Source organism: Dendropsophus ebraccatus, chromosome 9 (genome assembly GCF_027789765.1).
Source record: "Dendropsophus ebraccatus isolate aDenEbr1 chromosome 9, aDenEbr1.pat, whole genome shotgun sequence".
NCBI classification, from domain to species: domain Eukaryota; kingdom Metazoa; phylum Chordata; class Amphibia; order Anura; family Hylidae; genus Dendropsophus; species Dendropsophus ebraccatus.
This window is the reverse complement of record NC_091462.1, coordinates 4,554,194-4,569,046: the sequence shown is the minus strand read 5'-3', so window position 1 is coordinate 4,569,046 and position 14,853 is coordinate 4,554,194.

Genomic DNA, 14,853 nt, shown 5'->3' with positions numbered 1-14,853 from the left:
TCAGCCTCCCGTGTGCCAGAGGGCGGCACAACCTATTGTATATCACTGCTGTCGATTGCGGCAGATTAATGGCCATAGCCCCAAGTGTCAAATGATCTTTAATTCTTTGTAGCGTAAAGAAAAAAAAAAGAAAAGAAAATCACAATGAGTCTCACATCTCGTCAGGCCGGGGAATTAAGTTTACTCGCTTTGCATAATTTATCACACACTTTGCAGTACATTTGGTGCCTCACAGCCAGAGAACCAGACTGTAAAACTGGCAGCCGAAAAGTCTTTTACAACCGATGCCTCATGGCTCATAGAACCGGGTGATGAAGTTTTATTGGCCAATGAATGGTGAGTAACCTTTATAGGAGCCTCATCTGTAGGACAGGCAGTCGGAGATGACTTCTGGATGGGCTCAGATGGAACCTCAATAGCTGCTCATTTATTTTGTAATTAACTGCGGCCATTAAAAAGGGCGGAACCACCGATACAACCATATTTAACCGATTAACTCCAAGCTCCCATGTTATTATGTTCATAAACTGGAAAGAATCTGCTGCAAAGGTCAGTTCAACAAAGTCACCATAAACTTCATGCAGAGAAAAGCTGGAAACTCCGGAGCCACCGGGAAGGTAGAAAACAAGAAACCAGAACCAGATCACAAGCCATGAACGTGGACTAAGTTATATGAGTTCGTACACACTTCCACTGTACAACTCACTTACTGAATAAAACTATTATAATACTTACCCCTATTCAAAACATGTAACTTCTATAATGAAGAACATGGCCACTATAATATACTGCTCCTATATACTGGAATATAACAACTATAATCCTGCTCCTATATACTGGAATATAACTACTATAATACTGCTCCTATATACAGGGATATAACTACTATAATACTGCTCCCTATATACAGGATTATACTACTATAATACTGCTCCTATATACAGGAATATACTACTATAATACTGCTCCTATATACAGGAATATACTACTATAATACTGCCCCTATATACAGGAATATAACTACTATAATACTGCTACCTATATACAGGAATATAACTACTATAATACTGCTCCTATATACAGGGATATAACTACAATAATACTGCTCCTATATACTGGAATATAACAACTATAATACTGCTCCTATATACAGGAATATAACTACTATAATACTGCCCCCTATATACAGGGATATAACTACTATAATACTGCTCCTATATACAGGAATATAACTACTATAATACTGCTCCTATATACAGGGATATAACTACTATAATACTGCTCCTATATACAGGAATATAACTACTATAATGCTGCCCCCTATATACTGGTATATAACTACTATAATACTGCTAAATACAGGAATATAACTACTATAATACTGCTCCTATATACAGGAATATACTACTATAATACTGCTCCTATATACAGGAATATACTACTATAATACTGCTCCCTATATATACAGGAATATAACTACTATAATGTTGATGGGTGTTGATTTTTAATATAGGCCTAGCGGCATTAGTATCAACCATAGATGGGATGTGCAGCCGTTCCATTCTCTCCAGTTCGTGTTTTGCAATTCTCCCTCTCTGAACAGCTAGCACTCCTTTATAAGACCCACATGACCAAAATTAGCAGGATATGTCTGTGCTCACATGTCTGGACCCTATGTCTTCCCCATTCTGTGAGAGCAGCAATGGTAAGTGTAATACCATATCCATACTTGTGTCGTTTGGGGGCAGCCTTCCCCGCCGGTGGTGCTGGCTAGGTTTTGGTGGGGCTTTTTGGGTCTGGTCCTGTGACATTGGGGTTGCAGGGCCGTTCCATGGCCTCCCTTCCCTGCACGTTCACGCTTTGCGGGGTTGGCGGTCGCTGACCGACACGGTGTGGAGTTAGCGTAGGGACCCGTGTGGACCAGAGGACCTGCGCGGTGGTACACGGGGCAATATGGCTTGATCAATTCATATACAGACACTCTGGTGTTGATTTTTAATATAGGCCTAGCGGCATCAGTATCAGCCATAGATGGGACGTGCAGCCGTTCTACTCTCTCCAGTTCGTATAACTACTATTATACTGCTCCTATATACAGGGATATAACTACTATAATACTGCTCCTATATACAGGAATATACTACTATAATACTGCTCCTATATACAGGAATATAACTATTATAATACTGCTCCTATATACAGGGATATAACTACTATAATACTGCTCCTATATACAGGAATATAACTACTATGATACTGCCCCTATATACAGGAATATAACTACTATAATACTGCTCCTATATACAGGAATATAACTACTATTATACTGCTCCTATATACAGGGATATAACTACTATAATACTGCTCCTATATACAGGAATATAACTACTATAATACTGCTCCTATATACAGGGATATAACTACTATAATACTGCTCCTATATACAGGAATATAACTACTATAATACTGCTCCTATATACAGGAATATAACTACTATAATACTGCTCCTATATACAGGAATATACTACTATAATACTGCTCCTATATACAGGGATATAACTACTATAATACTGCTCCTATATACAGGAATATAACTACTATAATACTGCTCCTATATACAGGAATATACTACTATAATACTGCTCCTATATACAGGAATATAACTGCTATACTACTGCTCCTATATACAGGAATATAACTACTATAATACTGCTCCTATATACAGGAATATAACTACTATAATACTGCTCCTATATACAGGAATATAACTACTATAATACTGCTCCTATATACAGGAATATAACTACTATAATACTGCTCCTATATACAGGAATATACTACTATAATACTGCTCCTATATACAGGAATATAACTACTATAATACTGATTCTATATACAGAGATATAACTACTATAATACTGCTCCTATATACAGGAATATACTACTATAATACTGCTCCTATATACAGGAATATACTACTATAATACTGCTCCTATATACAGGAATATAACTACTATAATACTGCTCATATATACAGGAATATAACTACTATAATACTGCTCCTATATACAGGAATATACTACTATAATACTGCTCCTATATACAGGAATATACTATAATACTGCTTCTATGTACAGGGATATAACTACTATAATACTGCTCCTATATACAGGAATATAACTACTATAATACTGCTCCTATATACAGGAATATAACTACTATAATACTGCTCCTATATACAGGGATATAACTACTATAATACTGCTCCTATATACAGGAATATAACTACTATAATACTGCTCCTATATACAGGAATATACTACTATAATACTGCTCCTATATACAGGGATATAACTACTATAATACTGCTCCTATATACAGGAATATAACTACTATAATACTGCTCCTATATACAGGAATATACTACTATAATACTGCTCCTATATACAGGAATATAACTGCTATAATACTGCTCCTATATACAGGAATATAACTACTATAATACTGCTCCTATATACAGGAATATAACTACTATAATACTGCTCCTATATACAGGAATATAACTACTATAATACTGCTCCTATATACAGGAATATAACTACTATAATACTGCTCCTATATACAGAAATATACTACTATAATACTGCTCCTATATACAGGAATATAACTACTATAATACTGATTCTATATACAGAGATATAACTACTATAATACTGCTCCTATATACAGGAATATACTACTATAATACTGCTCCTATATACAGGAATATACTACTATAATACTGCTCCTATATACAGGAATATAACTACTATAATACTGCTCATATATACAGGAATATAACTACTATAATACTGCTCCTATATACAGGAATATACTACTATAATACTGCTCCTATATACAGGAATATAACTACTATAATACTGATTCTATATACAGAGATATAACTACTATAATACTGCTCCTATATACAGGAATATACTACTATAATACTGCTCCTATATACAGGAATATACTACTATAATACTGCTCCTATATACAGGAATATAACTACTATAATACTGCTCCTATATACAGGAATATAACTACTATAATACTGCTCCTATATACAGGAATATACTACTATAATACTGCTCCTATATACAGGAATATACTATAATACTGCTTCTATGTACAGGGATATAACTACTATAATACTGCTCCTATATACAGGAATATAACTACTATAATACTGCTCCTATACACAGGAATATAACTACTATAATACTGCTCCTATATACAGGGATATAACTACTATAATACTGCTCCTATATACAGGAATATAACTACTATAATACTGCTCCTATATACAGGAATATACTACTATAATACTGCTCCTATATACAGGGATATAACTACTATAATACTGCTCCTATATACAGGAATATAACTACTATAATACTGCTCCTATATACAGGAATATACTACTATAATACTGCTCCTATATACAGGAATATAACTGCTATAATACTGCTCCTATATACAGGAATATAACTACTATAATACTGCTCCTATATACAGGAATATAACTACTATAATACTGCTCCTATATACAGGAATATAACTACTATAATACTGCTCCTATATACAGGAATATAACTACTATAATACTGCTCCTATATACAGGAATATACTACTATAATACTGCTCCTATATACAGGAATATAACTACTATAATACTGATTCTATATACAGAGATATAACTACTATAATACTGCTCCTATATACAGGAATATACTACTATAATACTGCTCCTATATACAGGAATATACTACTATAATACTGCTCCTATATACAGGAATATAACTACTATAATACTGCTCATATATACAGGAATATAACTACTATAATACTGCTCCTATATACAGGAATATACTACTATAATACTGCTCCTATATACAGGAATATAACTACTATAATACTGATTCTATATACAGAGATATAACTACTATAATACTGCTCCTATATACAGGAATATACTACTATAATACTGCTCCTATATACAGGAATATACTACTATAATACTGCTCCTATATACAGGAATATAACTACTATAATACTGCTCATATATACAGGAATATAACTACTATAATACTGCTCCTATATACAGGAATATACTACTATAATACTGCTCCTATATACAGGAATATACTATAATACTGCTTCTATGTACAGGGATATAACTACTATAATACTGCTCCTATATACAGGAATATAACTACTATAATACTGCTCCTATACACAGGAATATAACTACTATAATACTGCTCCTATATACAGGGATATAACTACTATAATACTGCTCCTATATACAGGAATATACTACTATAATACTGCTCCTATATACAGGAATATACTACTATAATACTGCTCCTATATACAGGGATATAACTACTATAATACTGCTCCTATATACAGGAATATAACTACTATAATACTGCTCCTATATACAGGAATATACTACTATAATACTGCTCCTATATACAGGAATATAACTGCTATAATACTGCTCCTATATACAGGAATATAACTACTATAATACTGCTCCTATATACAGGAATATAACTACTATAATACTGCTCCTATATACAGGAATATAACTACTATAATACTGCTCCTATATACAGGAATATAACTACTATAATACTGCTCCTATATACAGGAATATAACTACTATAATACTGCTCCTATATACAGGAATATAACTACTATAATACTGCTCCTATATACAGGAATATAACTACTATAATACTGCTCCTATATACAGGAATATACTACTATAATACTGCTCCTATATACAGGAATATAACTACTATAATACTGATTCTATATACAGAGATATAACTACTATAATACTGCTCCTATATACAGGAATATACTACTATAATACTGCTCCTATATAGAGGAATATACTACTATAATACTGCTCCTATATACAGGAATATAACTACTATAATACTGCTCATATATACAGGAATATAACTACTATAATACTGCTCCTATATACAGGAATATACTACTATAATACTGCTCCTATATACAGGAATATACTATAATACTGCTTCTATGTACAGGGATATAACTACTATAATACTGCTCCTATATACAGGAATATAACTACTATAATACTGCTCCTATATACAGGAATATAACTACTATAATACTGCTCCTATATACAGGGATATAACTACTATAATACTGCTCCTATATACAGGAATATAACTACTATAATACTGCTCCTATATACAGGAATATACTACTATAATACTGCTCCTATATACAGGGATATAACTACTATAATACTGCTCCTATATACAGGAATATAACTACTATAATACTGCTCCTATATACAGGAATATACTACGATAATACTGCTCCTATATACAGGAATATAACTGCTATAATACTGCTCCTATATACAGGAATATAACTACTATAATACTGCTCCTATATACAGGAATATAACTACTATAATACTGCTCCTATATACAGGAATATAACTACTATAATACTGCTCCTATATACAGGAATATAACTACTATAATACTGCTCCTATATACAGAAATATACTACTATAATACTGCTCCTATATACAGGAATATAACTACTATAATACTGATTCTATATACAGAGATATAACTACTATAATACTGCTCCTATATACAGGAATATACTACTATAATACTGCTCCTATATACAGGAATATACTACTATAATACTGCTCCTATATACAGGAATATAACTACTATAATACTGCTCATATATACAGGAATATAACTACTATAATACTGCTCCTATATACAGGAATATACTACTATAATACTGCTCCTATATACAGGAATATAACTACTATAATACTGATTCTATATACAGAGATATAACTACTATAATACTGCTCCTATATACAGGAATATACTACTATAATACTGCTCCTATATACAGGAATATACTACTATAATACTGCTCCTATATACAGGAATATAACTACTATAATACTGCTCATATATACAGGAATATAACTACTATAATACTGCTCCTATATACAGGAATATACTACTATAATACTGCTCCTATATACAGGAATATACTATAATACTGCTTCTATGTACAGGGATATAACTACTATAATACTGCTCCTATATACAGGAATATAACTACTATAATACTGCTCCTATACACAGGAATATAACTACTATAATACTGCTCCTATATACAGGGATATAACTACTATAATACTGCTCCTATATACAGGAATATAACTACTATAATACTGCTCCTATATACAGGAATATACTACTATAATACTGCTCCTATATACAGGGATATAACTACTATAATACTGCTCCTATATACAGGAATATAACTACTATAATACTGCTCCTATATACAGAAATATACTACTATAATACTGCTCCTATATACAGGAATATAACTGCTATAATACTGCTCCTATATACAGGAATATAACTACTATAATACTGCTCCTATATACAGGAATATAACTACTATAATACTGCTCCTATATACAGGAATATAACTACTATAATACTGCTCCTATATACAGGAATATAACTACTATAATACTGCTCCTATATACAGAAATATACTACTATAATACTGCTCCTATATACAGGAATATAACTACTATAATACTGATTCTATATACAGAGATATAACTACTATAATACTGCTCCTATATACAGGAATATACTACTATAATACTGCTCCTATATACAGGAATATACTACTATAATACTGCTCCTATATACAGGAATATAACTACTATAATACTGCTCATATATACAGGAATATAACTACTATAATACTGCTCCTATATACAGGAATATACTACTATAATACTGCTCCTATATACAGGGATATACTACTATAATACTGCTCCTATATACAGGGATATAACTACTATAATACTGCTCCTATATACAGGAATATAACTACTATAATACTGATTCTATATACAGAGATATAACTACTATAATACTGCTCCTATATACAGGAATATACTACTATAATACTGCTCCTATATACAGGAATATACTACTATAATACTGCTCCTATATACAGGAATATAACTACTATAATACTGCTCATATATACAGGAATATAACTACTATAATACTGCTCCTATATACAGGAATATACTACTATAATACTGCTCCTATATACAGGAATATACTATAATACTGCTTCTATGTACAGGGATATAACTACTATAATACTGCTCCTATATACAGGAATATAACTACTATAATACTGCTCCTATACACAGGAATATAACTACTATAATACTGCTCCTATATACAGGGATATAACTACTATAATACTGCTCCTATATACAGGAATATAACTACTATAATACTGCTCCTATATACAGGAATATACTACTATAATACTGCTCCTATATACAGGAATATAACTACTATAATACTGCTCCTATATACAGGAATATAACTACTATAATACTGCTCCTATATACAGGAATATACTACTATAATACTGCTCCTATATACAGGAATATAACTGCTATAATACTGCTCCTATATACAGGAATATAACTACTATAATACTGCTCCTATATACAGGAATATAACTACTATAATACTGCTCCTATATACAGGAATATAACTACTATAATACTGCTCCTATATACAGGAATATAACTACTATAATACTGCTCCTATATACAGAAATATACTACTATAATACTGCTCCTATATACAGGAATATAACTACTATAATACTGATTCTATATACAGAGATATAACTACTATAATACTGCTCCTATATACAGGAATATACTACTATAATACTGCTCCTATATACAGGAATATACTACTATAATACTGCTCCTATATACAGGAATATAACTACTATAATACTGCTCATATATACAGGAATATAACTACTATAATACTGCTCCTATATACAGGAATATACTACTATAATACTGCTCCTATATACAGGAATATAACTACTATAATACTGATTCTATATACAGAGATATAACTACTATAATACTGCTCCTATATACAGGAATATACTACTATAATACTGCTCCTATATACAGGAATATACTACTATAATACTGCTCCTATATACAGGAATATAACTACTATAATACTGCTCATATATACAGGAATATAACTACTATAATACTGCTCCTATATACAGGAATATACTACTATAATACTGCTCCTATATACAGGAATATAACTACTATAATACTGATTCTATATACAGAGATATAACTACTATAATACTGCTCATATATACAGGAATATAACTACTATAATACTGCCCTTATATACAGGAATATAACTGCTATAATACTGCTCCTATATACAGGAATATACTACTATAATACTGCTCCTATATACAGGAATATAACTACTATAATACTGATTCTATATACAGAGATATAACTACTATAATACTGCTCATATATACAGGAATATAACTACTATAATACTGCTCATATATACAGGAATATAACTACTATAATACTGCTCCTATATACAGGAATATACTACTATAATACTGCTCCTATATACAGGAATATAACTACTATAATACTGATTCTATATACAGAGATATAACTACTATAATACTGCTCATATATACAGGAATATAACTACTATAATACTGCCCTTATATACAGGAATATAACTGCTATAATACTGCTCCTATATACAGGAATATAATAATATAGTACTGCCCCTATATACAGGGATATACTACTATAATACTGCTCCTATATACAGGAATATACTACTATAATACTGCTCCTATATACAGGAATATAACTACTATAATACTGCCCTTATATACAGGAATATAACTGCTATAATACTGCTCCTATATACAGGAATATAATAATATAGTACTGCCCCTATATACAGGGATATACTACTATAATACTGCTCCTATATACAGGAATATACTACTATAATACTGCTCCTATATACAGGAATATAACTACTATAATGCACAAGCCAGGTAGGAAAGCAACAGAAAGGTAACCAGTAGCACTCACCAGTCTTCAGGCAATACGTATCTTTATTTCAGGGTGACATTAAACAGGTTGGTGTGGGGCAGGGGGAGACAGATCCAGCAGACGCCGTGCCCTCAGGCTACAGCCGTTTTGCGGGTAAACTTCCCGCTTTCTCAAGCCACTGAGGTTCAAAACCGGGAGTCAGTTAGTAACCTCTCACTCTGACGTCACTGGTGGGGGGGGACAGCACACAAACATAAACAACAACACACGTGATGGAAAAGTGACACATTAACCCCTTAAGGACAGAGCCTGAAATGGCCTTAATGACAGAGACAAATTTTATGAATATGACCTGTGTCACTTTAGTCATTAATAACTTCGGGATGCTTTTACCTATCCAGCTGATTCTGAGATTGTTTTCTCGTGACATATTGTACTTTACATTTCTGGTAAACTGGAGTCGATACTCATAACAAATCTTTATGAAAAAATCCCAAATAATGTGAAAAAATTTGAAAAAATGCATTTTTCTAACTTTGAAACTTTTTTGCGTATACAGAAAGTGGTTATACCACATAAATTATATATTAAATAGCATTAGCAACATGTCTACTTTATGTTGGCGGCATTTATTAAACTATATTTCTTTTTTTAGACAATAGGAAGCTTAAAACATTAGCAGCAAATTTCCAAATTTTCAGTAAAATTTCAAAATCAGATATTTTTAGGGACCTGTTCAGGTTAAAGTGTATTTGAGGGGACTGTATGTTAGAAAACCCCACAAAGCACCCCATTTCAGAAACTGCACCCCCCACACTCTGCAAAAGCATATCCAGAAAGTGTTTTAACCCTTTAGGGGAGTCACAGAAATAAAAGCTAAGTGTGTAAGGAATTTGAAAATTTTAATTTTCTGTGCAGAGATTTTATTGTAATCCAATATTTTTCATAATTATAAACCTATTACCAGAGAAATGCACCCCAATAATTATTGCCCCGTTTCTGCAGTTTATAGAAATACCCCATATGTGACCCTATTGCGCTATTTGACGCAACCACAAGCCTCAGATATAAGGGAGCGCCTAGTGATTTTCAACGCCTCCGTTATATTTGGTCATTTCTGACTGTACCACTTCAGGTTGGCAGAGGCTCTGGGGTGCCAAAACCTAAAAAACACCCCTAAAGGGACACCATTTAGAAAACTACACCCCTCAAGGAATGTAACAAGGGGTGCGGTGAGCATCTGGACCCCACAGGTGCTTCACAGATTTTCCGAACAATATGGCGTGAAAAAAAATAAAAATATTTTTTACACTAAAACGTTGTTCTAGCCTTCAATTTTTCATTTTCTTAAAGGGATAAGAGGCAAAAAAGACACAAAATGTGTAGCGCAGTTTCTCCCGAGTACAGAAATACCCCACATGTGGCGATAAAGTGCCAAGCGGGCGCAGGACGAGCCTCCAAAGGGAAGGAGCGCCAATTGGCTTTTGGAAGCTGAATTTCACTGAAAAGGATTTCAAGGGCCATGTCGCATTTACAGAGCCCTCGTGCTGCCAAGACACTGGAAACCCCCCACAAGTGACCCCATTCTGGAAACTACACCCCTTAAGGAATCTAACAAGGGGCACAGTGAGCATATGGACCCCACTGGTGACGGGCACAAATGTGGAACAATGTGACGTAAAAGTAAAAAATTTCATTTTTTCACTTTCATGGCACAAATGTGCCCGTCATCAAGGGGTCCATATGCTCACTGCACCCCTTGTTAGATTCCTTGAGGGGTGCAGTTTCCAGAATGGGGTCACTTGTGGGGGGTTTCCAGTGTTTTGGCAGCACGAGGGCTCTGTAAATGCGACATGGCGTTCATCATCCATTCTAGCCAAATCCAACCTCCAAAATCCAAATGGCGCTCCTTCCCTTGGGAGGCTTGCCCTGCGCCCACATGGCGCTTTATGTCCACATGTGGGGTATTTACGGACTCGGGGGAAATTGCTCTACACATTTTGTTTTTTTTTCCTCTTTTAACCCCTTGTGAAAATGATAAATTCAAGGCTAAACCAACATTATAGTGTAAAAAATGTAATATTTCATTTTCAGGCCAAATTGTTCCACATTTGTGCCCGTCACCAGTGGGGTCCATATGCTCACTACACCCCTTGTTACATTCCCTGAGGGGTGTAGTTTCCATAATGGGGTCACTTGTGGGGGGTTTCAACTGTCTTGGCAACACAGGGGCCTTTTGAATGCAACATGGCCCCTCGAAATCCATTCCATCCAAATCCAGCCTTCAAAAACCAAATGGCGCTCCGTCCCTTCGGAGGCTTACCCTGCACCCGAATGGCGCTTTATGTACACATGTGGGGTATTTCCGTACTCAGGGGAAATTGCGCTACACATTAAATGTTTTTTTTTATCTTTTAACCCCTTGTGAAAATGAAAAAATCATGACAAGATTAATGATTTAGAGTAAAAATTTTACAAAAATTACACTACATGTTGGTCTAGCCTTGATTTTTTTCCATTTCCACAAGGGGTTAAAAAAGAAAATGAACACAAAACGTGTAGGGTAGTTTCCCCTGAGTACGAAAATACCCCACATGTGGGCATAATGTGCCATATGGGCACAGGGCAAGTCACCAAAAGGACAGAGCGCCATTTAGAGGCTGGAATGGAGGATAGAGGCCATGTCGCAATTACAAAGCTCCTGTGCTGCCAGGACAGTAGAAACCCCCGACAAGTGACCCCATTCTGGGAACTACACCCCATAAGGAATCTAACAAGGGGTGCAGTGAGGATATGGACCCCACTGGTGACGGGCACTTACGTAGAACATGTCCCGAGAAAATAAAAAATAAAATTTTTTTCATTTTCACGTCCCAAATGTGGCCGTCACCAGGGGGCCATATCCCCGCTGCCCCCCTTGTTAGATTCCTTATCGGGTGTAGTTTCCAGAATGGGGTCACTTGTGGGGGGTTTCTACTGTCCTGGCCGCACAGGGGCTGTGTAATTGCATCATGGCATCCTCTAATGGGAATGGCGGCCATACCTACTTAGCTGGGGAAAAGGGACAATTCTAATTTATTTGGGGGTATTAGGCCAATTATTAGTTTATAAGGTTGAAAATGACAGGTGTCCATCAAATTCAACCTGTGTTGACCCAGAGGAAGGCAAAAAACCCTCGTGAGGCAGACGACAGTAGCCTCATCACAGGGAAAAATTCCTTCCCGACTCCATAATGGCGATCAGAATAATCCCTGGATCAACGTGACCCCTGAAATAGGAATAAGGGACAGAATTTAGATAATGTAGAACCCCAGTGACGTGTGGTGCGCCTTGGAGCGATCCAGTATGCAGAGGTTGGGGCGATCAGGACAGGTGTCACACTGGAAAATTGTGTCCTTCCTGATCCCCCTGTTACCCCACACTCTGCACTTCTTCTGGGGTCTCCTGTTCTCCAGTGTGGGGGAAGTCACCTGGAAAATGTTGTCCTGGTGCGATACGGGGTCCTTCATATCCAGAAGCGCTGGGTCCGCTCCATGGCTGCTAAATATTAGGGCGCTATTACTGCTTCTGATATGTTCGGATCGTGCCGCAAGCTACAGGGCAGCGAGGGACCGGAAGAGGGGGTGCTGGTATAAAGGTTATACCCGTACAGGTGGTGACCTTTATCCAGCAGTGGGAAGATCAGTTCCCGGACGATCTTCCCACTTGTTCCGAGGATGGGGGGGGAGGGGGCATCTGGGGCTGCATTCGGGTGTCCCTTCCTTCATACACTCTAAGGGTACGTGCACACTGCGGAATCGCGACAGATAACCCTTCGTGCATTCCGCAGCTGGCACCCACCGGCAGACTGATGCAGGCGCACGTCTCCGTCCGTGTCATAGACTCCATTCTATGCACGGGCAGATTCCGCTCTCCGTCCAACGTATTCATTCTTTGGATGGACGATGGAATCCGCCCATGCATAACATGGAGTCTATGACACGGGTGGAGACATGCGCCCGCATCAGTCCGCCGGCGGGTGCCAGCTGCGGAATGCACGAAGGGTTATCCTTCGCCATTCCGCAGTGTGCACGTACCCTAAATCTGTAAGTGTACCCAGAGGTACGCTCACACAGTTTGTAGAATTTCACACCATACCGCCATCTCTTATTGGGACGGTACTGGCGGAAAAGACGTGTCTGGGGGGCAGCGTACGCTACGCTACCCCCAGACACGTCACCGGATGATGAGGATGATGAGGATGAATGGAGGAAAGAAGGATGCCCCCCATTCATCCTTACTGGCTGTTTCGGGGTCGGAGGCAATAACGTATGCGTCCGACACCGAAAACACCCTGGGGGCCATCTTTATACGGGGACTAGTATATGGGGTATGTAGTGGTGTAGTGTCAAACTTTACTCAATGTAGTGTGGTGTAATGTAGTGTTTTTTTACGTGTTTTTTTACAGTAAGTATAAAAAAAAAACCTACGCCAACAAAGGAGTTGCTGATAAATGCCGCACTTATGTGCGGCACTTATCAGCAGACCGTGGCAGTAGAATATAGAAAAAAAACACCCTACGCCAAAAAGGAGGAGTTGCTGATTAGCAGCGGCTGATCAACACTCAGCGGCGATAGGGTGCGGAAAATAGAAAAAAAAAATTTGAAAAAAAAAATTTGAAAAAAAAAATACTTTTTCTACATTCTGAACATCCCTGTAGCTGCTGATAAGTGTATTACACATATCAGCCGCTAGAGGGCAGCAGAGCGCAAAATACGGAAAAAGCCGACGCTGGAGCCGAAAATAGCCGAGAGAAGCCGAACGTG